The sequence below is a fragment of the Trachurus japonicus genome, chromosome 8 (genome assembly GCF_045865225.1).
Source record: "Trachurus japonicus isolate A0001 chromosome 8, Traja_1.0".
Classification (NCBI taxonomy): domain Eukaryota; kingdom Metazoa; phylum Chordata; class Actinopteri; order Carangiformes; family Carangidae; genus Trachurus; species Trachurus japonicus.
In genome coordinates, this window is record NC_140914.1 from 15,545,154 (window position 1) to 15,570,793 (window position 25,640).

Genomic DNA, 25,640 nt, shown 5'->3' on the forward strand with positions numbered 1-25,640 from the left:
TTTGTGACCAGTGTATGCACTCCACCATTAATGACTTATTTTGGTTAGATGAGCAGTTTGTAAAAGTACTGCATCAAGGAAACCACTTAGAAACTGCCCCTGAACTATAACTAATCTTGGTGGACTGTGAAAGCTGCAGTGTATTACTTTGATTTATTAAGCTGTTTCAGGTAAGGGTGATGGGCTGATGGATACATAGTCACTGGTAAATCTATTTTTACACTACATGCTCTCGTAGTGCTTATGTGATCAGTATAACAAATTACTCCGAGTCACTGTGATGCCAGCCAGGACTCTATTGATGGAATATATTATTGATATAAAGGATTAATTGAATGAAAAAGGCTTACCTTTAGGATGTATATGTAAGCTACATACAGTATATGTCACCTATAAGGGGACATATCATCACATAGCCTACTATGGATTGTATGGGTATATGAAGATATCCATTTATAAGATAAATGGAAAAACCCAGAGTAAAATTTGTATTTTAAATACATTTTAGGTCTATATGGTATATGTACATGCTGCAATCATGAATTGGAACAATATCTAAAATGTTTAATTTTGATTTATATAGAAATTTGTACATGGCTTCTGTGCTTTTATCAGTGGGGAGCATTCATGCATGAACAAGATCACAGGTAGCTAATGTGTTCAAAACAGCTTGAGACCATATGAAGAAGAGCCATCAGGGTATTTTTAACCATTTTAGTCAGCAGGCATGTGTACATGTTTGAATTGAATTATTGTGTTATATTTAATGTTACACTTTTAAAAACCTTGATACTATTTATTTAACAAGAACTTGCAGCATATATGTTTTCATACTGTAGCTAGATTAGTAGCTAGTAGAGTCAAATACTCAAAATATGAGTTAACAAGTAGAGAGTGAATGGGAAGGTGAATTCTTAAGAGCAAGGCTTCTCCCTCTGGCTGGCAGCTCTCACATGCAGGCCAGCTAATTAGTCCACAGCGAGGAAAGCTTGTCTGCTGCTGTTCACAGCAAGACTCTTCACCTTTGTACCTCCCTTTGTACCACCGGCATCGACAGACCCCCAGCGAGACACTATTTGCCTCCTCAGCCGATCCAGTCCTTTCCCCTGTCCAACAGCTGGTTTCCTGCCAAATGTCATACAATAAATCATTTCATGTACTTAATTTTGTGTGACTCTAGTCCCCTTGGCTGCTACCCACCTTTATTAAAGGGATAGTTCACCCAAAATTCAAATTGCACTCATTATCTACTCACCCGCATGTCGACTAAGGGCTGGGAGAATTTTCAGAGTTATCCGTGGCTTTAAAAGCACTATCCACCGCCATTATATGAAAATCTGTTGCCAGCCGGACCCCTCCTGGAACTCCAAAAGCATTTTGATGACTCTCCAAACCCTTCCTTGTCATGACGGTGAGTAGAAAATCGGTGAATTATTGATCTTGGGTGAAATATCCCTTTGAGAATCTAGAGAACAGGGAGGGGAAACAATCTATTTATAGTGAGCCCATGTCTAAACATAGCGATACAGAATGGTCAGGTGAGTAGGGGAGAGGAAACACCACAAACAAGATCCACATAACATTTTTTTAAAACTATGAAACATGTACACATCTAAAACCACAAAATGTGGGTGTAAAAATAGATTTAGACACAGATTAACCCAGGAACACAGGACATGACCTTGTAGTCTCTGAGGGACAAGGGCCCTGCTTCGTTAATGTTATTGACAACAACTTGTTGGGTTTTCTCACGCCTTCCGTCGAGGAAGCAGAGGCTGAGGATTCAGAGGTCGATTCATTCATCACCCAAGCTGAAATCACTGAGGTAGTCCGGAAGCTCCTCAGTGGCAAGGCACCGGGGTTGGATGAAATCCGCCCTGAGTACCTCAAGTCTCTGGATGTTGCGGGGCTGTCGTGGCTGACATGCCTCTGCAGCATCGCGTGGCAGTCGGGGACAGTGCCTCTGGACTGGCAGACCGGGGTGGTGGTCCCTCTCTTCAAAAAGGGGGACCGGAGGGTGTGTTCCAACTACCGGGGGATCACACTCCTCAGCCTCCCGGGGAAAGTCTATTCCAGGGTGCTGGAGAGGAGAATTCGGCCGATAGTCGAACCTCGGATTCAGGAGGAACAATACGGTTTTCGCCCTGGCCGTGGAACGCTGGACCAGCTCTACACCCTCCGCAGGGTGCTCGAGGGCGCATGGGAGTTTGCCCAACCAGTCCACATGTGTTTTGTGGACTTGGAGAAGGCTTTCGACCGTGTCCCACGTGGCATCCTGTGGGAGGTGCTCCGAGAGTATGGGGTCGGAGGCCCTCTGCTGAGGGCTGTACGGTCCCTGTATGACCGGAGCAGGAGCTTGGTTCGCATTGCCGGCAGTAAGTCAGACCTGTTCCCGGTGCGTGTTGGACTCCGGCAGGGCTGCCCTTTGTCACCGGTTCTGTTCATTGACGAGTGAGGGGAGAATGGAGCGCGAGATCGAAAGGCAAAGCTCTCGATTTACCGGTCGATATACGTTCCCACCCTCACCTATGGTCATGAACTCTGGGTCATGACCGAAAGAACGGGATCCCGGATACAAGCGGCCGAAATGAGTTTCCTCCACAGGGTGGCGGGGCGCTCCCTTAGAGATAGGGTGAGGAGCTCTGTCACCCGGGAGGAGCTCGGAGTAGAGCCGCTGCTCCTCCACATCGAGAGGAGCCAGCTGAGGTGGCTCGGGCACCTGTATTGGATGCCCCCTGGACGCCTCCCTCGGGAGGTGTTCCGGGCATGTCCCACCGGGAGGAGGCCCCGAGGAAGACCCAGGGCACGCTGGAGTCACTCGGCTGGCCTGGGAACGCCTTGGGGTCCCCCCCGGAAGAGCTGGAGGAAGTGTCCGGGGAGAGAGAAGTCTGGGGATCCCTGCTCCGACTGCTGCCCCCGCGACCCGACTCCGGATAATGCGGTGGACAATGGATGGATGGATGGATGGGTTTTCTCACTGTCAAAATATCTTCTGTGACAAAGGCCTGTGTGGCTGCAGACAGTAGACCAGGGCTCCTCACACAAGGTTATAGGAGAAAAAAGTTTGGGACTGAATAATGATCTGTTATTTCCCTCTCAAATTAAAATGATTTTTGTTTACACAGCTAATTAGTTTTCCAACCGAGAACATTTCTCCAGAAACAAAATGTTATGTAAAGTCACACCACGTTTGCAGCCCCCTGATTCCACAGAGTCCACTGACTGAATTTTAATTTGTGTGCAAAGTGATAATGCAATTTCTTTAACATAAACCACAATAACCTAGAAGAACATCTCTCTTCAGGCCACTCTTTATTGACCTTGCACTTGATGCCTTTATGTACTTTTTGACTGTGTGCACAGATCATTTTCACAAAGAGTTCACAGAGTACAAACTTAACATGGGTTACTGTTTCCAAGAAATAGTCTGTCTGGGTGAATTCAGGTAAAAATGGTTGTACTTCAATACACTGCAATTATAAATGAGAACTGTTACCATTATTTCCTGGAGATCCACTTTTAACCATTTTTACCCATTAGATAAGTGACACACTCCGTTGCATTTGATAGTTTCATCCAGTCTGGCACGGATGGTGAAAGCAGGATACTGAAGGCAGAAGAGGAGAAGCAGCAGAGAGTTAAGTGATAAGAAGACAAGGCCATTTCTGCCTGTCAGCCTCTCTATCCTTACTGCTGATAAATGCAAGGACAAGACCATGTAAACACAAATAAGTGCACAAATGCACATAAGGGCATATTTAGAGAGGTAGAGGGAAGGACAGTGTTGAGGGTGCTTGGAGGTGAGGGAATCAAAATAATCCAATATGTGGAAATGACCAAAATAGAATTTCCCTTTATGTTCCTGTTGCTAAAAACAGCAGGCGGCTAATGTCTGTAGATTCTTGGACCATGTGATAAATAAAGGGAACACAAGGCCATGTCCCACAATCTGTGTGTCACTGTCTAACTGGGGCCCATGGGTCCCAAACAGCCATTACCAACAACGGGAGCACACAGTGTGCTGTCTAAATGACAGACTGGGTCAATATTGGCTGCCTGTTAGCCTAGCCACTGCGCGAAGCTAATTATATATAATTGGTTCTTTGCTGCTCTGAGTGCATTAGTGGCTCAGAGTCCAACATAACTCCATGGATGAACCTTTTGGAGGAATTGATGTTGGTAATATGAGACTGGACTGAGGGGTAAACAGGTGCAAACATACAGCCATGACATGTACAGATGTACATATGCACCTATGGGCCTGTATGAACTCATACACACATGCAAATATTGAACCTGAGTGCACTCCATTACCTCAGCTCTGATCCTAACCCATGAGCCACCTGAGTTCGCTCTGCGTCATAGCCGCTTTCGTGTTCAGACTATCCTTCATTTCTTAATTTGACCAACCATGTTTATGGAGAATGATAGTGATCAACAACCCTGATGAGCAACACTGTGCATCAAGTGTTTTCTCTGACCTCGGGGAACCTGGCTACCTAAGCCTTACCGAGCACAAAGTGTACCGCATGTATCTCGCCACAGTGTGTATTACCTTGGAATACCTCATTGTTCCTGCCAAAGAGAGGATTTAATTACTTTGCTTTGAAAAATATGAATGAAATTCTTAGCCATGAATGTTCCAGGGATCCATTAAACCTGAGTATCTCAACAATTTTCAATTCCAAACTTCCCCAGATTGATGAATATAATAAAACCAACTTCAAGAAATGCAGTAACATGAAAAAAGAAAAAAATTACACGGACAATTTTGTGATCCTAAAAAAGAAGAGTGGAGGCAATAACGGTCCCTTCCAAAGCTTTGCTTTTTCTAAATAACCCACCTAAGCAGTAACAGCTGTTTGCTTTCAGTTACTTATTCTTAATCCAGAAGAAGCACGGTGAGTTCGGTGTCAAACTCAAACCCTTAACCCTTCCGGCTGTCTCAAGTGTTGAAAAGCAGCCAACCTGTTAAAGGACAATTCCAGGCGAATTCAACTCAGGGGTGTATTTTCTTATCATTTTAGGTCTAAAAGAAGGAATCTGAAGATTTTCAGTTTAATCGCTCCTGTTTTGCGGTAGTTGCGTCTGTCCCCGCATCGTCACGGCAGCAATGAATGGGAGTGGATGTAAGTTCCGCTGTTTAGGCTGTTTCCAGCCCTCAAAGCCGCAATTTTTTTCCACAGACAGCGTCAGATGGCGACTCAAACATGCACCGACAAGTTTATTTACTTCAAGCAAGCCGACATGTTTGTAAAACTAGATCTAATTCAAAGTCTCCCGGAGTCTCGCGCGAGCCTGAAGTTGCAGTGCTGGTGTATTCAGGCGCAGTAGGAGCTACCGTTTGTGTCATAAACACAGGAATATCAACTCTTTACTTGCTTCAAGTGTACATTTTTTTCCACAGACAGCGTCAGGTGGCTACTCAAAGATGCGCCAAGAAGTTTTTTTTACTTGAAGCAAGTCAAGAGTTGATATTCCTGTGTTTATGACACAAACGGTAGCTTTTCCCACTGCTCCTGAACACACCGAGCACGGCAACTGGGTCTCGCGCGAGACTCCGGGAGACTTTGAATTAGATCTAGTTTTACAAACATGTCGGCTTGCTTGAAGTAAATAAACTTCTCGGTGCATGTTTGAGTAGCCATCTGATGCTGTCTGTGGAAAAAAATTGCGGTTTTGAGGGATGGAAACAGCCTAAACAGCGGAACTTACATCCACTCCCATTCATTGCTGCCGTGGCGATGCGGGGACAGACGCAACTACCGCAAAACAGGAGCGATTAAACTGAAAATCTTCAGATTCATTCTTTTAGACCTAAAATGATATGAAAATACACCCCCGAGTTGAATTCGGCTGGAATTGTCCTTTAATGTTATCACAACTTTTCTTCCTCTGAAGTAGAGTCTTGTAACTTTATGATACAAAGTCACTGTAGCGTGAAGAAGGAGTTGTACTTTTCAAGTCAAAACTACAGTAGCATGGTCCTCACCAGTCTCTTGCACTTCATATCATTTGTCCAAAGAGACTGGCCACTGCTCTCCGATAACCCTAACCCATGTGCTGAAACTGGCCCAAATGCAATGAAGCTATCCCCTATTGCAATGAGAAGAACATCCAACTTCACCGCCATTACTGAACTACAACTTCCAACTTAGCACTTAACATCAACGTCATTGTTCTCAGCCACTCTCCCTGTTAGCTGATTGGGCTGTAGATATCGATGCAGAGGAAAAGCTGCAAAAGCATTTTAATCCCAGGCAGAGTAAGGGAAATGAAAATTGAGCAGAAGTATGTAGGGAGGTGGAGCCAGGCTAAGCCAAGGTGAGACCAATGGGCAAGACTGGTAAAAGAGCTACTAATGCTAATGCTAAATACCTCAGGAGCACTGTTATCTTTTGGGGTCCCAGAGGTGGTCTTATATTGCGTGCACAGTAGAATTATTCTTGCAACTTTCACAATTTAGACTTCATTTTTAGTTGTGAAAGTTATGAGAGAGTCAGAAGGTTACATTATTATAATATTATGTGAAACTTTATATTAGAAAGAAGTTCTCACATTTTTTTTGGATGTGCCTACATGGAACATATATTTTTCAAGAAAAACTTTCATATTAAGTTACGCAATGTGCACCGTTTGCCACAGGAACACTGTCTGGATACAGATGTCAATGGAAAGACAGGTGATGTAAGGCAGATGGTGAATTTGAATAAAGCATGTCCTCCCTCATTGTGTTAAGTGTGACAGCCCTGTTGACACTTTTACATGCAACATGTATGTACGGTCACGTGGTCGATTTAATGGTCAAGAGCACTGAGTACGTACCACATATGGACAGGTCAATTAATGTATACAGCAAAGAATGAACCACCCACAGTCAGAAATTTAATGACTTAATGACACTTGTTAGTCCATTTAAATAAGGTGTCAGATGTTATGTAATCTAACAAGCGAAGAGGTGGCAGAAAGTCACAATCAGTTTTTTTTGAGTCACAGTGGCAACAGCTGCTTTGTGTTGCTTGGTGACAGCGGGAAAAAAACATATTTGTGGATTAGATGAAAGGATGCAGCGATAAAGAGAGGTTGAGAGACAGAGAGAGAGAGAGAGAGCATGTTTGATGATACACTTACATGTGATTATCATGGCTATTTTGTAATGGTTAATCAAAACTAGCTGTGTCACACCTTCATCTACTTTCATTTCTCCTGGATTTACAGGGAGTCTTTGAAGATCAAAGAGATGCTGAAGAATTACTTTTTGTTTGTCTGCTTATTAATGAAAAGAAAATTACATAACTATTCAATGTCACATTGAGCAAAAATAAATAGCACTCCCACCAAGAAAATGATGAAAACATTCTTATATTTAGCATTTGCTACACATATCAATACTCTTTTCTGGTGTGTGTGTGTCTGTGTGTGTATTTTGTAAGGATGATGGATCAGCAAACACTGTGTTGTATATTACTTTAGGCCTATGTGTCCTTGGTGGCTTAGCTCTTGCAGTAATAACAGTTTGTTGCAGTGCATTTGAGTGGAAACTATTTCCAGGGACTGTCTGTCCACAGTGCTCACAATGGACAGACTGGAAATTAATGGCCCTGAACTCTTCTTTTTTTGTGTGTGTTTAACTCTTGCACTCACTCCTATTCACTTTTAGCATGCTGATTGCCAATAAAGGGGGGACACTACAGGTGAATAGTTTCGTCAGATGTTATGTTTAATATGTAAATGAGGCAATATCTAATGAAATATGCGCTAATTTCCAGAACCAAAATCTGAACAAGTCTTCTTTGTGTTCATGTACCAAAAGCTAAAAGAAAAAAAAAAGCTTGCTAAAACAATTACTTCATTTTAAGCATAACAGTGTCAAACTAGGCTGTGTTATTATTTCCTTAATGAAACACACTGTCATTGAAATAGCACAAAATTCAAAAAAGATATCAAACAGCAATAGAGTTATGAGGATGAAGTCATGGAGGGACTGACTAATTATTTCTCAGGCACTTGGCAAAAATAAAAGTGGCCCTAATAATAACATTAACAAGTACAATCTATACAACAACAGGTACCTTGAAATATTTTGATAGTCTTTTATGAACCTTTACAGGACATAGTCATCCTCAACTTCACTGTCATCTCATTGCACTGTTTATGTTTGTTCACTGCATTGCTTGTACCGCAAGTGCAAGCACTGTTATTGTGAGTCCTCTTGACCACTGCTTGTCCAAATTCTGTTTGTCCAGGGCAGTTTGGGAGAGAAAGGTGGGGGTAATGCAGTGAACAAAAGAACATAAACAGTGCAATGAAATGAGCAGAGTAGAATAACGGCCATCTGTTTTAATGGTCAATACTTTATTAAATACCATTCCCCCTACAAACAATATCCTGTCAGAACAAGAAGACACACAATAACAATGTGAACAGTATTTTTCTGCTTCACAAAAGGTCATTAGTCCGTTAATGTTGCATAATTTACTACATTTGTGTCTTCCTTTAGGATTCATGTTATAATATTTCTCTGCACAGCGGAACAAACATCAAGACAAACACTTACAACACACATTCTTATAACAGCAATCCATCCTGATGTATGGGATGCATGTGACAAAGTTAAAATGTGTTCTTTTATGTGCGCACAAGATGTACCATAACAATTAGCAGCCTGGGTTTGTAATGAGCTATGATTACACACTATACATGCAATGAGATCTTGTGCTAATCACCGTAATGACACTCGTTATCACTCACCAACCACAAACTGTGTTTTTAGCACATCTGCTGATCATGTGAGCATTTAAAATCTTCACAGGCTTTAATTAATGCCACCAGAACATTTAGCTAAATGTATCCTTCTCGACATGTTTTAATGCCATGGTATAATGACATTAACGGTGGGAATTGGGATCCGTGAGTAAAAAAAAAAAAAAACACACAAAGGCAAAGAAGAGAAGGATATGGCAGTGCATGATGTTTCAAAATTTTCTAATCCTTTGAATATCAAGTCATTCTCCAGAGATATATATATACGAAAGCTTGGTGTTTCTACAACTAATCCAGACTATGGGGTAAATTGTGACATTTCATTGTTTGCATATGTTTTTGTTTGTGTTGCAGATATCACATTTACATCATTTAATAGCAGACACGTGTAACTACATTGTATTAAATTGTGAATGCACTGAATTAAAATAGCTCCAAGATATAGACAGAAATGTGAAAAAATGTTGCAACCATCCCCATTCCTACTCACGACACCTGTACTTTTTTTTTCATTTTCCATTGCAGGTTCTCATTTTGTCCCACTTACATCATGAAACAATGATCAGTCCAAGCTATTTATGTGAACAAGAACACAACATTTGGGTGCTGATATTAACATTAATAAGGACTAGGAATAATGCAGTGGCTGGAACATACGCAGGAAGCGGACGCAGCCCTGGACACAGAGTTTCAGCCTCTACGGCAGCAACAGCAGCTGGGAGGGAGGTCTTTTATCCATGTAGCCCCTCAGTACAGCAGCAGACAAGGACACACCTGCCATCATATAAACCTCCGATGGTGTATTTCTGTCAGAAAAGTTCACTAAAGTGAAAGAGGCTTAGTATGCATTTGCATGTTTAAAGTCAGGCATGTTATGCTTCACTTCCCTGTTACAAAAGCTTGATAGCCCAGTTAACAGCTAGATTTACTCATGTCATTTAACATGAACCATCTAGGTCAAAAGCTAGAATATGACTGGACCTCATTATAAGCCTATTGAATTAATCCTCTCTCCTACTCTCTGTTCTTTGCAGTAGTTTAACAAAGCTCAATTCCCAATGCAGCTGTTGTCATGTGCATATTTTTCTGTTTAAGAGGTCATTAGATTTAAAGGTGTTTAATTGTCACAAAGTCATGCTGACAATCAAGAAAAAAAAATCTGAAAATTTAATGTAAAACACAAATCAGTAGATTATTTCTAGAGTATTTCACAAACTACCTAGGCTGTGTGTTTGTATGACTGGCTCTATTTAAACTTTATGCAAGAACAGTTGCTATTCTCACATTAAACTCTTTCCACTGTAGCCATGGTAAATTTAAAAATCAAATAAACATACCCCTTATTGTGCCATTACGTAACAACGGTAAACTGAAAATTAAACATAATATTTGTGTGCTCATTGCTGAAAATCTGTTTATCCATTTACATGGGTGGCACATTGTTATTGTGATCTTGTTATTCCAAAGGTTATATACTGTAAAAAGGAGAACGTTAGAATGAATCCACTGTTATCAGAGCTGCAATCTAGTGAGAAATACAATGTAAACGGCTGTCGCCTTGATCATAACACTCTGTTCTGAGAGGATGCAGCAGAAAGCACGGAGAGACACGGACAAATGAGACAAGTTCTGATTTTTCATAAGCCCAGTGGCAGTATCACAAGACCTTCATGCTAAGGTCATCACAAGCAAAGCATAATTAAAAGAGCAGAACATTATCCCAGGCGCTTAGCACGGCCTGGACCAAAAGTAGAACCTGTAGTGGAAAAGGTTAGGAGGAGAGGACGCCTAGATCTGGCTAACAAACATACACACAGAGAGAAACACACAGACACACACACTGGACAAGCTGTTCTCTCGCCTGACTCAGCAAGCCAAACAGCCTGAGGTGTGTAGGTGCGTGCACTCTTGTGTTGTGCTCGTCTTGGCACCTCGCTGATTCCTGTCTCCAACTGTGCTTTTTTTTTTTTTTTTCCTTTTTGTGTCTCCCTATCAGAGCACACACGCACGCACACAAAGACAACATACACATACTGTTCTTGTTTGCATTCAGCACAGGCAAAATCCCTTTTTCCATTATTGAGACAAAAAGGAAAACTGCAATGTCTGTCTCTCACTCGCTGCTCCGGACACCCACCTCCCCAGACTGCACACTCAGACCTCTTTTAATCCCCGTCAGTAATATGCAAGGACAGGTAACATCTCTGACTAGGTTGTTTCTTGTTATTCCCATTAGCCAGGGGTAGAGAGTTCGATTGAGCAAATGATAAAAACCTTATGTCTATGTATGAGAACATGCTATTCCTCTGCTTCAGTGGCTAAGCCTGTTGAAGTGTAGATGAGTTATTGGTGGGTGGCATGGGATACAGAGAAACAACTAATTTCAGACAATACACAGTCTTTGTTCCTCTCACTGCTGGGCTTCATTTGCTTGACATGTATACACTTTCATTGTTTAATATGAATATTTATTCTTGTGCCCATTGATTAAATCTCCAGCAGGTAGAATAAGCATCCGTCTTAAGGCATCATTCAGTCCTCTTCATCATGAGAACTGGTTCTTACATGTGATTACACACACACATAGACAAGCACGCATGCATGCCAGTGGTGCACGATAAAAACAAAACTTATCAACCAGCGCATCCAGTGATTCTCATTAATTAACAAGTCTGTGGCATACTCATACTGCAAAAAAGAGCAATGAGAATTATTCACAGGGTTGATTGTGGGGCACACACCAATGACTTATTTTGGAAATCTAAAACTCTAAAATTGTTTGATTTGGTGGAGCATAAAACAGCCCAAGTATTATATAAAGCAAGGAACTATCTGCTACCAAGAAATATTCATGAAAGAGAGCAAGGTTATGATTTAAGAGAGAAATCAAATCTAAAGGTTGGTAGAGCTCGCACAACAAAGAAAAGTTTCTGTATCACCATTTGTGGAGTAAAACTGTGGAATAATATGAGTACTGAAATCAAAAACATTTCGAGTGTAATCATGTTTACAAAGAGACATAAAGAAATGATTCTCCAGAGGTACATTGAATAATTCACACATGGTGTTTGCTTACTTACTATCTGGATTAAAATGTGTAATGTGTAAAATGTTTAATTAGAACAGGCAGAAAAAGAAAAATCAGTTTTTGAGGTAAAATAATGATATGTATTTGTCAAACATCTACTATGAGTCTAAGATATTAGGAGCCTTCGCACATGGTCCAGTCCAAGCTATTTGGATTTTTAAATTTAGAGGCTTGCTGTGATGCCACCATTAGGACAATTGTCTTGTGTTTCGTGTTGAGGACATTTGACATTTTGATTTGTCATCATCATCATCACCCTGGCTGGGTCTCGAACTCACAACCTCTGACACCAAGAACCAGCGCTTAACTCAGTGAGCTAATTATCTGGAAGTGAGACATGGTGTGTGTCTTCTCAAATAGACTCAGGGAGTCAGTGCCCGGGCAGCTGTTGTGAACGCAGATTTCTGTTATCTAAACAAAAATCTGTTAATACATAAATTGCATTTAGACAGCAAAATAGCTTGAGGACATTTGACATTTTGATCATCATCACCCGCGCTGGGTCTCGAACTCACAATCTCTGACACCAAGAACCAGCTCCTAACTCACTGAGCTAATTAGCTGGTAGGGAGATCTGCTGTGTAGCCTCATTTATCCACTCAGGTGAGCCAGTGCCCGGGCAGCTGTTGTGATGAAATGGTCAAAATGTCAATAATTCAGTCATCTAAACAAAAATCTGATAATACATAAATTGCATCTTGACAGCATGGAAATGTTGGTGATTTGTTTTTAATGATAAGTGTTTTGCTTCATAAGAGAAAATATGATGTTTAAAAATTCCACACTCACATTGACTGCAGTTGTTCCCATGAGAGCAGAATTCAAAATGTTCTCAAAAATTCAGTTTTTGAATTAAAATTCTGATATTTGCTAAACTTCATCAACCATGACTCCAGAATATTGTCATTTTTTTTCAGGAAGTTTGAAAATGTATTTAGCAAGAATTTGATGGTATATGTTTATAGTACTGTTTACAGTCAAACGTTTTCATGCACTGTAGGCTCAATTTTTGCTTAATCAAAAATCCGAGAAACAAGTTTTGTGGAGGACGGTCTGGAGATGCTCTGTAGCAAGTTTGGTGACAATTGAGCAAAAATTGTGGGAGGAGATACATTTTAAAAGTTTTACAGTTATTGAAAAAAACAGAGTGATGGACTTCATAATTTGTAATAAGTTTAAGTGGACAAAAGTTTCAGCAGTATTGAGGCGACATTGTGGTGAAGTTTCAACACTGTAGCATCTACCGTTGGTTTGGTAGGAATTTTTAAAGTTTTTAAATTTAAACGCTTATTGTGCCCCCCCTGGGAGGGGGGGGCACATGTCCTTGGAGTTGAGTGAATCTGGCATGGGACTGAACCTTTGTGCAAAGTTTGGTGAGTTTTCGCCCATGGGAAGTATGACTTCCTTGGAAGAAGAAAGAAAGAAGAAGAAGAAGAATTCCTAGGAATACAATAGTGTCCTGGCAGCTGCGCTGCCCGGACCCTAATTAGATAAGTTTATACTTCTTCCTACTCCTTTTCGCTCATGTAAACTGTAAGCTTTTGCGTATACATTTTTGCTGTTCACTTATTTCCTTATTATATTATTTTATCTTTTTTATTCTTTTTTTTTTTTTTTTTTTACATTGTCGTTTACATGGTCGAAATAAAGATATCAATCAATCAATCAATCAATCAATCAATTGTCTACACAGCACAATTGATTGAGAAGAACAGGATGACTGTAATATGGTATATATATATATATATATATATATATATATTTATTTATCCCTATTTCTTTTTTATCTATCTGACATGGGCTGTGCAATGACCACGTGAACTTCCTCTTTGAGGATAATAAAGTTAAACTTGAACTTGAACTTGATATAACTAAATACAATACAATAATGAAGCAACTTGTTGGTTTTGGCTAGTTTTGGCTCTGGCTGGCGAGTAACTTTTTTCATCTGGCCACTTGGCTAGTAGGTCAAAAAGGTCATTTCAAACCCTGATCACAGGTATTTATTTTTTAATTTTTAATTTTATTTAAACCTTTATTTTAACTAATTGGTCACTGAGGTTTCCCTCATTTACAGGGACGGCAAGTTTACAAATAGCAACAGAGCATAAATCCAATTACATTCAATAACAATTGCAGGATGATTTACAAAGGTCAGACACCATACGTAGTCACTTATAGCGCCATCTTCAGACGAACTCAGGCCCCGTCCCACTGTACTATAACACCCTAATTTTTTGTCAGTCAATATTTACTAGCTACATGGGACTGGGGTTACACAAGCTAGCATGTTTGAGATGTTTTGCCTCCAGCTAAGCCCCGCCCCCCAAAATATGTCACACTGTTTGCAAGCTGTGAAGGAGTCTATTGAGCGTTTTCACGTTAGAAATGTTAACATGAAGTTCATTCAGGATTATTAAGCCAAAATGTGCAACCAAATCATATTCCACCTCGAATGACATTTGCAGTGGAGGATGACACGCATGACAACTTCTTTCAAAAGCCTGACTCACAGATCAGAGGGTGAATGCTGTCACAGAAAATCAGTTATCAAACGATCGGGAAGAAAGACAATGTGTTCCTCAGACTGAGGCTAGATTCTCTGTTCACATAAGCGACTGAGGAGCTGTTCAGAGAATAATCAGAACGTCTCACATAGGCCTACACAGAAACACTGATTAAATCCTCAGACAGACTGAATGAGGTGGAGCTCTGCTGCTCCAAATTAGAAAAACAAACTACAGAAACATGTTTAGTTGAAGGGAACAACACATATTGGCACCAATATTTCATCATTTTGGGAATAATTATCATAAATAGGTACTGAGTAAACATCTGAAGAGACCACAGAGGTATGTAGATTCGACAGGTTTTGACTGATGAAATATTCATTTACAAGATATCGCTACACATGTTCCCCCAAGTCGTACTGCATTATTTCTAATAGTTAAACACCGGTCAGAAAATGTAAACAAAAAGCTTGCCTGGCTTGCTCATTTGTGTCACTCAGTTTTTCCTGCTTATTTTGGCTGCTACCAACAGTTGTTATGTTATCTAATACAGCCCCCCCCCCCCCCAGCTGAGCTACTGATGAGGCTTTTGGGAAATCTGCAAGCCTCCCTTTTCTTCATCTCTGTGTTTATCAGAACATGCCAAGACAGATTCTTTGAATAGATGAACTCCAACAAGTGCTGTGACAATCCACAAATGACACTGATTTACATTCAATAGCTACATTCCTCTTCAGTGCATGCTTGTTGTAGTTAAAGCTATTTTCTGGGAAAACTGCGTCCTGAGGGTTGTTTGTCCATTCTGCAATAAGGGATTTCCACTGTTCTGAGACTAATTTGACACGCTTACAGAAAGATACGTAGTCTGAGTTCTCAATGACTGACTGATAATCAAAACAATGGCTAAATGAATGCTGACCGTGTGAAGTATAGCCTGCGTGGCCTCCATGCTCATTCACTGCTTATGATTAGTATTGCATGTCTTGAGACGTCTTGTGCTGCTGTTCCTGTGATTGTTGTTGCTGGTGCTGCACTTGACCCATTATGTGCCTTGTTAAATATAATTTGCATATTCTCAGCTGGTAATGAGTCAAGATGGCCCATCTGTCTGCGAGAACCAAACGTTTCTATTTGTGATTAGTGTAGCAAATATGCACAGAGACAGATAGGCTATGATTTAATGATGTAGAGACAAACAGGGGTTTTTTGTTTGTTTTTAATTGGGGGCGAGGTGGGTGGTGGATGTCCTTGCCTTTGGTTGAATGTAATTCAAACAGCTCCTTTGCTTTTAGTTGAAATGTTGTTTAACTGCAACATTGGTGTGAGCGTATCCACAGGCAGCCAATTCATTTGTTAGCAAATGTAAGCTCTGCTGACACACCCACTCTCGTGCACTTAACCCTGCAGCATTTACAGTGCAACAGGTGGTTATCGTGGCAGAGCCTCTGTGTGAATCATCGTCGTTTGAAAGGCAGAGGAATACGCAGCCGGGAGGCAGACCCTGGAGCAGCTGAGTGCCTCACACCACAGACACAGAGTAAAACATACAGTCAAGCACATGGAAAGTAACGTTGTAACTCACTGCCTACTGAGCTGCTGACGTCGATCCTGTTCTCCAGCTCACACACAAGGACACGTGTCTGGTACGCACCGAGACTTCCACTGGGAGATACACTCAGGCACACTGACACACAGACACACACTCGCAGAATATACACACACACACACACACACACAAACACACGTGCACACAAAAAACAACCAATGACATACAGTAGTTAAGCTTTGCTTGTGACTGATCCATTCAAAGAAACACATTTTTTGGTTGAATGAACTGAACTTCCACAATTCGGTTGAGCTCTCAGTCAATTGTAAATTCTGTCAAAGCCACAGATAATGGTGAACACACACACACACTTTGGCCATGTTTTAATTCATGGGGTGGTACTGCATGGCTGCAGAACTGCTTTGCGCATAACTAATTTACAGTAGTTACGTGAAAACACAGCAGCTTAAGGACATTTATAATTTATAATTTGCTCTTATAATTAGCAATCTGGAATTAGCTCCTTTTACCAAATGCATAAATCATATTCAGCCCTGGTCTTATCATTAGCGTCTGACTTTTTTATATAACAATTTTCCGAATAAATGTAAAATAATTTTGTCAGTTATTACAAGACATTTCCAGCGGAATCAGTGAATTGTTTTAAACCACACTTGTGAGGATCTCAAACATGAACCTCAAGTGGTAGAAGCAGGCTTACTCACATGGCTTTGGCACCTGTAGGCCTATTCACACATATAGCCAGATTTCAACAAAACCTACCAAAATATCATGTTGGTTTTAATTGTTGGTTTGGTGGCTGTAATTCTGGTCTGTAGTCAACTTATTATCCTTTAATGCCGTCTTTGTGCTGCAGCACTGGGAGGATAAAAAGAAAACTGTGCTGCTTTTCCTCTTCTAGGAATATGGCCTGATAATTAGACTTAATACTTGTCCCAATGGCATCAGTATTGTCATGGGACATCTGGTGATGAGAAATCATCATGACTGTGATCAACTTAAGGAACAATTGTTGAAGCTACTCAAAAGATACAAAACACTAATGCCATTCAGCTGAGTCACAACCATGCCGCATTAACAAGGATTCAAACCCATTCTGCTGTTCACCCAATATACAGCAATGAGCAATGAGAAAAAAGTAAGTCAATCAAATCAAGGATGCTGCTTTGTAATATATACTGCAATATTACTGAATGATTAGTCAGCATTGGAGGCAGACTCATTCAAGACAGACTTGGCTTATATTGGATACTGGCTAAAAGATGTCCAGGCATCAGAACCACCATGCTACCCGCACCTTATGATTCATTAAAGGTTTCAGAAAGAGAGAAAGGTCCATCTGACCTGGCCTCTGCTCGGCTTTTTCACATAAAGGGGTTCTTTCAACAATCTCTCTAAAATAATGATACATTGAATAGATATTTCAATTGACTTTTTATTTTTTTTATTTTTTATTTTTTTTAAATCTTCAGTTAAAAGTGACTCCAATGGGCTCCATGCACAGCTCCACTACTTCCTGAATTTAAGGCAGCTCTTTTATTTCCTGTCTTACATTATTGGACAAACTGATTAATCCAGGTGTGTCTGACCATTGTGACTACTCAGACACACCTGGATTAAACAGTTTGTCCAATAATGTAAGACAGGAAATGAAAGAGCAGCCTTAAAGGACAATTCCAGGCGAATTCAACTCGGGGGTGTATTTTCATATAATTTTAGGTCTAAAAGAAGGAATCTGAAGATTTTCAGTTTAATCGCTCCTGTTTTGCGGTAGCTGCGTCTGTCCCCGCATCGCCACGGCAGCAATGAATGGGAGTGGATGTAAGTTCCGCTGTTTAGGCTGTTTACAGCCCTCAAAGCCGCAATTTTTTTCCACAGACAGCATCAGATGGCGACTCAAACATGCACCGAGAAGTTTATTTACTTCAAGCAAGCCGACATGCTTGTAAAACTAGATCTAATTCAAAGTCTCCCGGAGTCTCGCACGAGCCCGAAGTTGCAGTGCTGGTGTATTCAGGTGCAGTAGGAGCTACCGTTTGTGTCATAAACACAGGAATATCAACTCTTTACTTGCTTGAAGTGTACATTTTTTCCCACAGACAGCGTCAGGTGGCTACTCAAACATGCGCCAAGAAGTTTTTTTTACTTGAAGCAGGTGTTTATGACACAAGCGGTAGCTCCTACTGCACCTGAATACACCAGCACGGCAACTTCGGGCTCGCGCGAGACTCCGGGAGACTTTGAATTAGATCTAGTTTTACAAACATGTCGGCTTGCTTGAAGTAAATAAACTTCTGGGTGCATGTTTGAGTCGCCATCTGACGCTGTCTGTGGAAAAAAATTGCGGCTTTGAGGGCTGTAAACAGCCTAAACAGCGGAACTTACATCCACTCCCATTCATTGCTGCCGTGGCGATGCGGGGACAGACGCAACTACCGCAAAACAGGAGCAATTAAACTGAAAATCTTCAGATTCCTTCTTTTAGACGTAAAATGATATGAAAATACACCCCCGAGTTGAATTCGCCTGGAATTGTCCTTTAAGTTCAGAAAGTAGCAGAGCTGTGCATAGAGCCCATACAATGCCATGTGCATTTTCTCCTGATGCAGTTCTCAACATCTGTACATTATCTAACTGCCTGTCAGAGCAAAGCCTCTCAAGAGAAGGGCTAATTAGACACAGGGCTATTAGGAGACCATGTGGACCTGGAAACAGACGTCTACTGTCACGGAACAAATTACCTCAGTCACACTTGCAGCGTACTCACACCTATGCTCATTAAACACTGCTTAGGCTATTTATATAGCAGCACATTAACAAAAACTGAACTTCACCTCTTCTCGTTTTGCTGTCTTTCATCTGATCCTCTCTAATATCATCTAATCTCATTCAGTCTTACCTCATGTTGTCTTGACATACAGTATGCCATTTTACCTTTTCCCATTTCATGTCATCTCTCCTCGTCTTGTTTCATCTCATCATCTTGTCTCATTTCACCTTTCTTCATCTCATTGAACATATCGCCTCTCATTTGATCTCATGCCTTCTCATCTCATTTGATCTCATCTTGTTTCATCTCATTAAGTCTCTACGGGTCTCTCCTCATTTTATGAAACAGGACACCATGTCCCACTTTTTGATTGACTCTTTTGATGAGCAAAGAATTGATGTCCACTGGGCAGTCTCATCTCATCTCATCTCATCTCATCTCATCTCATCTCATCCAGATCTTCAACAAAAACAAAGACAGTCCCATCAGGCATTTGTGCTGATGACATGCAATCCTAATTAAGTAGTTATTCATTGTAATCACTATTCCCTGGCCCCCGGTATGATAGGCAATTTTAATTGTCTGTGGGAAACAGGTAAGCTTTAAATCCAGCAGCCAGTGGAACAAACATTTTCCTGTCCAACACTACAGCCATGAGGGTAAGTCGTCATTCTCTCAAGTCTGTCTCTCTAAGTAATTACTTAACCTTTCAATCATCTGTCAGTGGTGACAGCTAAAGTAGCTCAGTAGTCCATATCTGAACATTTTTCCCACCTATGATGTAACTGTTAATGTCATCTCTGAATCACCAGTTGAGACCAGAAAAATAAAGGTAAACTTTTAAAGTATAGTACCAGACGACATTTCCAATATTTCCAGAAGTTGATGACAAGGCCTAATAGGCTATCCCCCAATTCCAATCCGCCCCCTAAAGACTCAGGCCCTGAACCCTCACTGACTAAAGTGACGTCAGCTCTAAGTGACAGAGTGTGAGAGTCTGTGAGGGTCCAGATGCTGTAAACATGAATGGAACAGCACTTACCCACTCTCACGACACGTTACCTTGACAACAAAATGTTTTTAACTCTGCCCTTGGACCGATAAATTTACTGTACTTTCAATACGCACAAGGTGTGTGAGGTGGACGGACTCAAAACTAAATGTTCCTGGATCAGATCTGATCAAATCATCATCAATAATCACAAACTGCACGTTAACACTGACAGTAAACTTCTTCTTTTCTTTTTATTTATTCCTTTTTTTTGGCTCCTGTCCATTAACAATAAAGAGACTGGCGGAGCTCTCTCTGTCCACGTGTGTTAATTTCTTTTTTTTTTAACACTTGCGTTCCGACGGCATCCCATGTGTTATGGTTTGACTTCACAACGCTATGAACTGTGGGTAATTCCCCTACCCAAAGTCAGCATCGGTGCTGACTTACGGTAAGGGGGCAGTAAGGGCTCATTCACTGACTCACTGACTTGATGATCTGACAATGGAACAGCCCTCACACACTCACAGACTTCCCGTGAACGCGCCTCTAAGTCAGTGAGTCCGTGAGGGGTCGGATTGGAATTGGGCCAATATATTGTAGATGATGACTTTAATGGTGTTTTTAAACTGGGCAGAAGCTAGATACATAGGAAGTAATCCTTCAGAGTAATTTACCTTTACGATTTTCTAGGCAAACTAAACTAATCTTAATCGGTCAGAAACCAACCCTAAATGACTGATGGTTAGCCTCATATTTGCTACAAGTTTAAATAGGGAACTGTTAACATATGCGTTACAAGAACTTTTGACCACTAAGCACAGGATTGCTCAGATGTTTCATTATGCCATGTGCGGCAAAGTATGACTGCAATGACAATAAAGTTTGATTTGATGGAGACAGATGAAGATGTTTTTTTATCATGATTTTATGGCTTCTTAATGTGTGAATTGTGAAAAGTATCCAATATCACCAGTCTTTTGTATTGCACTGTATACAAACAAATAAATAGCCTAGATGTCTATTGTAGGTGTAGAGTTACATGAAGTACATATCAAATTCTTCTGACTGAGTATTTTCCTGTAGCTACATTAAGTTTTAAGTTGCATAGTGACCTCAGTACATAGTGGTCTCACACAATTGGGTCCTTAAATGAGCCTTGTTGAACATCTGTTGACCAAATGCTCAGTTACCATACAGCTGCAGGAGCGGTCCTATTCATCACAGGCACGTGAGTGTGCTGCTCTCAGTGACATACTAATACAACTAAACTCAAAAATCAGACCCGATCAAAGACCCTGTACTGTACATGCGGAACACATATGCACGTGCATGTCCGTGCAATTGTCTGCATGCACTGCAACACCTACATACACACAAACACGGCGGCGCAAGTAGGTGGATCTGCAGGTGGGTCAAGTCACTAACAGCAGGTATACAGCTGTGTCACATGAAGAAACCGATACGACACGTGCAGAGCTGGTGGTCATCACAGCACTGGAAAACGTTAGAATGTGTACAGTACTATATATATATATAAATGCGTGTGTGTGCATAACTCTGTTGCACTCATCTCATTAGTTATTGTCTGTGAGTGTGTATGTATGACTCTGTCACACCAGCATCACCCGCAATGTGCAGTGAGTGACAGTAATAGTGACAGTGGGTTGGCTGTGCAATGTGTATTTGTAAATTACATAAACTACAACATGTACGGGGTAAGCCCTGTCATTATGTCACAGTCATAAAGAACATAATGAATCATGTAATGAGTAATGGTGTTCTTTTAATGGAAAGCTTTCAGGCTGACATTTGCTGATCAATGTGATGTAAAAATGGAAGTTGCATTCCAGATGGATGACAATCTGTCCTGATGTTGCCTAACTTACAGCAGTCCAGACCGCACAAGAAAAAGAGATCGATGATGAGGAGGGACTAAATAATGAAATAATCGGACTTGCACGTGCAAGGAAGGTGTTAATACATGTGCATAACCATTTTGAGGGCATCACGTGCCAAACAGAGAACACCGAGGTTAGAGGAAGTAATTCATTAGACTGTGCATGGAAAAACATTCAGATGTTCTGTCTGGGATAATCAGCTGAAACTGTTATATTTGGTCCTTTAAGGACTCAATGTCAGAGCTTTTTATTTAGTTTAATTAATCCAACTACTAGTAGACCAATTAAGATGAACCATGACAATATTACAGTATGGGTAATGTCCATAGACTGTGGTAATGTCTAGAGATAAAAGGGAAATCTGGAAAGTCACTCTTTAGGTGGAACATGCCGTAGAACTCTGGAAATGTATTCACTGTGGCTTAATTACTTGTTATCGCATACAAAAAAAAAGGCAACTTACACACGTCATTCTTTATCATTTTGTTCACATAAACAATGTTTTAATTAATTTGTTACTGCTGACTGCTGGGTTCATAACAACAAACAACAAGCATCATGCACGTCAACATTATCTTGGTAATCATTTTTTATCGAGTGCCTCCCATAAGCAAAGCAAATCAAATATCCACAATAATGTTTGAGACACTGCTTTTTGTGCTGTTTTTGATCATCCTTTTCTATGCCAGTTCACTTGCAGCATTCTTTTATATTGTGAAGTTATATAGAAAATATTTATGAAGTTGAAGCTGCTTGTATCAAGTTGTTACCACAACAGTTTCTTCCAGTCAAGCAGTTGCACAAACTGCTTGTGAGCCACTGTTAAGCTTGTATTTCTAATGTATTTCCAGTTAGTGTTAACAGGTAAACTCTTTCCTGGCTAAGGCATAAAGCCACATTGTTTACCCTGCTCTACTTGAAGCCATTAGTGCTTTTCTTCCTGCCCCATCAGAGCACACATACCACACTACAAATGCTGCTGCAATTTTTCTGCTGAGGTATACACATAGAAAACATGAAACTATACTTCAGGGAGTGTTCTTCTCAGAGATTGTTTTTCCCTTTGAGATCAAGTGCACAGCTTTAATGCAGTGATTGACTGTGTCTCATTTATGAGACAGCTGTCTGCTGTTTGTGTTCTCTTAGACGCCGAGGCAGCAACAAAAACAAAAACAGCGTGATACTATTGATGGAGGGTTTTTATTGGAGAAATGTTGCAGTTGTGTCATTATAAAGTCAAATACAAATCTTTTGGTCTCCACTTGCACAACAGAGACAAGTCATGTTTCTTAAATTTCATATTGATCTTCACTCTCTTTCCAAGAGACGTGTGAGATCTCCGTGTTTATGCAAGGTAACTCAAATGTCCACTTGAGGCTGGCTCTGGTAGACTCCCATATTAAAATGCCAAACTTTACAACAGAAAAAAAAAATTTGGTCTCAGTAGCCAATTTTCTCCTTCATGATAATTACGCAGGGAGTTTTTTTATTTTTTATTTTTAATAAACTCACCCATTACAACCTGACTAAGGTTTAAAGTGACAGGGTGTCACCTTATGAGATGGGTGCCTCACCTAACTGCCAATTATTTGGCTCAGACAGAGGCAGCCCACTCACTTTTGAAACTGCTCTTTAGAAACCTGTGGGTCACATCAGGTTATGTCCATCTTCAAATAATCTATAAAGTAAAATTTTCCTGCCTCAGCTAAACATTAATGTCTATTCTATTCTACAAGTAGCCTATTTTATATAATGTTGTCCCTTTTCTGCTGATTTCATTAGGTGGAACAATTTTGGATAAAACACTATCTGATGCATTCATTAATGCTCAGTGCTGAAATTGAAAAATTGTCAATGGGCACCATAGGGCTATCAGGTCACTTTAATTGGGTTTGTGACACTCTTTGTGATAGCTGCAGGCACTGGGTCATGGATAATGCTATAAGCCATTTCGAACTGAAGTGTAATTTGATTAAAAAAAAACAACAACCTACAACTCTACAGTGGGAATACAACACTGGATAAGTGGTGGTGACAAATGACACACATGAGGGAAAACAAACCCTTAGTAGCTGTGCTCATGCCCTACATGTATGAGAACCTGTATACATCCCTGCATGTGAACCAGATAGATACACCTAAATATTTATTTTTTTTTTTTTTTTTAGAGACAAACAATATAAGACACATGTGGTGATGACGAAAGCAAAACAAAACAAAACAAAAAAAAAGCATGCAGGCTAAATACAGTATACAATCGAGTTATTTTATTCACATTTGAGTTCCATATAAATATAATTATAATCTCAGCCAACTGTTCTTCACTATTACAAATATGCTGCACCTTCATTTGTTGTCATGTATATAACCAATATTAAAGGGATAGTTCAAAATTTTGGCCCATTGCCATAATTGCTATAGTCATAGTAGTAGGTTTGTTACCTTTATTTGTCGGCTTTGTCGATTTTTTTTTTAATTCCAGTATGTTGTAATTGTTGCTACAGTACAGTAACCCAGTTTTTAACAGTAACTATAGCTGTAAGTACAAAAAAGGAACCTGAATTAATTTCTTTAAAGGTTCAGTGTGTAATAATTGGCAATGTTAAATGGCAAACTACTATATTACGCATGAATATATTTGTATAAGTGTATAATCGGTATAAAATAAAATTTGTTTGGTTTTCATATCCTTATAATTCTTATAGCAAGGGTCTTGAGAGAGCACGTTTCGAGTTTCACGTGCATAAATAAACCAACGAAGAATAAGGCAGAAAGAAAGAAGGAGTCGGAGGAAACAGCAGACATATTGTAAAATGGTTTCCCTCCATGCTCCTGAATACTCCCAGTCGTTCTGGTAAACAAGTTTTTTTGTCCTTAAAGGCCACTGTCACTTTGCTAATGGGAGGGGTGAGAGCCAGCAAGCGAGTGAGCGCTGCTGCTGCAAACTAGAATCTGAACACTACATATCATGGTTTTACCCCCATATTACAACACTGGACCTTTAAATACATTTGTGAATTATTCTAAGTGGTATCTCAGAGCTTTTTCACTGAAGTACAAAATATGAGTCTGTCACAGCCTCAATCAATATCAACCAGTTATTCCGTATATCTGCTTTCATCTGTGTTGACAGTGCAGTGAGACAATGAGCAGTGTGACAAGTTGTTAATTAATTTTTTGTCACACCTCACGTAGAACTAAAAGAAACTATTTAAAATGAAATCAGCTGCATCTGGTTTCATAGCCTGGTGCAGTTTGAGCGTCAGTTGTTTGTCAGTCACTGTGACTCACTTTGCTCTGGGCTCAGCAGCAGAGATAAAACTGCTTAAGTAGAACTGCTAACGTCTTCCTGTGCTTGGGAAAAGACAGGAAAATGTATAAGATGACTCATTTCTCTCTTACAATAGGCCTCTGAAAAAAAAAATTAACAGGAAAGGGCAATACAGATGCATCAGAGTATAAAGGTTAGGAACAAAAATGAACACTAACCATGTTTTCGTCTCCTTCGTCCCCCCTCTGCTGTCTGTCAGTTGGCCCTCTCTGTCAACACATGCATCAGTTTTAGTACACAGTTAAAAATAAAACTGAACTGCAGGTTTTAATGGGAAACTTCCATGAAAAGTGAGGTTCTCGTTCTTTTTATTATTGTCTTTAAAAGTAATGCAAACAATTTATTGTATTTAAGTGTTGTTATTTTGTGAATCCCTCTTTTTCACCATCTACTTACTTGTTGATTTGTTTACAAGGCTTCCAGAGAAGTACATACACTGAGCTCAAGTCAAACAGATTTGTAGTCTCCCATGGGATCTCTGGTTTGTTCCATTCAACAGTGCTGGAGGACAAAAAAATGCAATTGCCTAGCACGCAGTATCAAAATGCCATCTAGTGGCGTTGGGAGCAATAGCTACACATTAAGATGCATGATTTGAGGGAGAAGGTGGGAATTCATGTTAGAGACATAAAACTATCTACATCTTCTGTACATAGATACAAAATGAAGTTACCTGGATATGTAATTATTCCAAACCACTTGATTTACAATAGAGTGGT

General features: G+C 40.3%; 2 long non-coding RNA genes across 2 annotated transcripts in view; one reads left to right on the plus strand and one right to left on the minus strand.

Moving 5' to 3' along the window:
- The window catches only part of LOC146982915 (uncharacterized), a 119,339-nt gene that overhangs the window by 31,656 nt on the left and 62,043 nt on the right, over positions 1 to 25,640 (plus strand). The gene's annotated exons all lie outside the window — the stretch shown is intronic.
- The window catches only part of LOC146982918 (uncharacterized), a 30,056-nt gene continuing 5,289 nt past the window's right edge, over positions 874 to 25,640 (minus strand). The window contains exons 2-3 of the long non-coding RNA XR_015036349.1: positions 25,080 to 25,130; positions 874 to 1,125 (exon numbers count right to left, since the gene is read on the minus strand). This is a non-coding gene — a long non-coding RNA (uncharacterized LOC146982918). The remainder of the gene's footprint in view (positions 1,126 to 25,079; positions 25,131 to 25,640) is intronic.